The sequence below is a fragment of the Euprymna scolopes genome, chromosome 42 (genome assembly GCF_053919585.1).
Source record: "Euprymna scolopes isolate OS-2025 chromosome 42, ASM5391958v1, whole genome shotgun sequence".
NCBI lineage: Eukaryota > Metazoa > Mollusca > Cephalopoda > Sepiida > Sepiolidae > Euprymna > Euprymna scolopes.
In genome coordinates this window covers 64,358,374-64,360,742 of record NC_136523.1, presented here as the reverse complement: position 1 = coordinate 64,360,742, position 2,369 = coordinate 64,358,374, and positions in this window count along the sequence as shown.

Sequence of the window (2,369 nt, the reverse complement as noted above, 5' to 3'; positions counted from 1 at the left end):
ATTGAGAACCTATGATAATTATGATTTTTTTTTTTTTGTAAAAAAAATAATTCCAGCAGATCTATTCATTTTTCATAACTTTTTTTTTTTACTAATTTTGACATAACATTTTCTCACTGAACATAAAAATTATGGACTAGGGTGCCTAAAGTAGAAATTAAATCTGTAGGATTCCAAGTAGTCTGATTTCTTAGCATAAATCAAGGAGACCTGATTATTTCAAATTTTTCTGCATGATCTTTTAGCTGCATATTTTCGCATGCCTATCATTTGTAGAATGTGCTTATGCTCTTTCACTAAACATGCAGCTTAAAAATGTGAGTGAAGATTAAAAAACGCATATACATGTATATGAAACATATATGCAGGCACATTTATTGGAGACAAGTGGAACCTTATAGGAATGTTACAGTGTCTTCTGTATAATTTACGGTTAATAATTATATCCATTTGAAATAATGTTTCTCAGAGTCAATACTATAAAGAAAATTCTATAAAGAAAAAATAATTATCATAGTCAGCTAAATATTCTTCAAATAAATATGTGTCTTGTAAATCTATTTAAAATTTTAGCAGTTGAAACAATGATGCAGAAAGTAACTGATTCTTGAATGCTGAGTAAAACTAGGAAATCTGAGAAGCAGTGACATAGCTGAGTGAACATGCTCTCCAATTACCGAAGACCTTGGTGAAAGTTGATAGTTGAGAAATCGTAAACAAAGAATAACAGCAACATGGTGTGACGTTACACATGTTTACACACGGGACTCACAAGTTGTATACAGTCTGCATCACAAGGAATATAAATAATAATAATAACTCCTTTTTTTTTTTTTTTTTTTGTAATGATGACATTTATTTCTTTATTCTCCTGCCATGCGTGACTTCTCGTTATGACTGTGACATCTCTTACGTGATCATCTTCTCAAACATGCTCTCGAATATCATCCATGTCTCTGTGATCATCTACTCAAACATGCTCTCTTCTTTTTATAGTCTTCTTTTTATAGTCTTCTTTTTCCTGTGATGTCATTCTGCTCATGACTTGGTATTTGCATATAGCCATCTGTGCTATGTTACACCAGTAGAATGAATTATTTATTGAACTGTATACTTTTAATGTGCTGAAACTGTTTTTACTTTTTTTTAATTTCCCTTTATTCAAAGCAGTTATGACACAAAAAAATGATTGCTGCCTGTTAGGGGAGGGGGTTAATGCCTGAAAAGATAGTTAAAAAAAAAAAAAAGTGACTTACTCTGACCATTAACACAAAGTCCAAGGTGTAAACCGCAACTGAATTTAAGGTTAGTGGTACTGTACTGAAGTGGTACTCACCCTAAGTGGGTTGAACTGGCTTCTTCCAAAGGAGGAAGTTTCTTTAAAGTATGAAATCCCCATATATGTCCCTGTCAGGGGAGATGATGTTAGGTTTTTGCAGGGAGGTATCAATGTTCTACATATAGCATCCGTTATTTCCAAATGGCCACCCATACTGACCAGACTTAATATTGCTTAACTATGGTGATCTAACAAGAACAGGTATGTCAATGTGATTATGCCTTATATAAGATTAGTGGTAAGATTTTATTTTTTTGCTATCTTTATATAGACCCCCCCCCCCAACATTAAATCATAAATGACAATTTTCTTTTTCATGAGTCGTAAAGATAGCTTTAAAAATAAAATTTTCCAAGAAAATAAATTGAAAACAGTTTCAACATGCTAGTTTTGTTTAGAATTTCTTGGTTGTTAACTATTTTGTACTTCATGAAAGGCTTCTTATTTCAAAGCATTTATACCAGTATAAAAGACATTCAATTGTTATAATGCCTTCCTCCCTCACTACTAAAATGTGCCTGGTTTATGTCAATTCATTACCTAATTGATACTTAAAAATTGCTATGGAGAATGTTACAGAGGAAGGTGTTTTTTATTTTTGCAACCTTGCACTTTCAGCTAGCCTGCTTATCGAAGTCTCCAAATTTTCAATTAAACAGCAAAATAATGATTTATGCAAAAAAAAAACTAAAACAAAAAAAGTAAATGCTTTTTACTATTTTATAAATATTTTAATTATACGTCTAATAATTCTTATTTGTTGACCATCAGATTTCATTTATTTTAAAAAGTTGAACAACTTCCACACAAAAGCAAATTCCTTTGAAAAATAATTTGTATCAAAAATCTTAAGCTGTTCTCATGTAAACAACAGTATCGCTCATCCTAGTAAGCATCGCATTTTCTCTAATCGAAAGAATAGTTGATATCTGGAAAAGATTTTCAGAGAAGTTTTACGATATATGACAAATTAAAGCACAACAACTGCTCCTGCTGATTCTTCATCTGTGTGATATTTAGGCACGGCAAA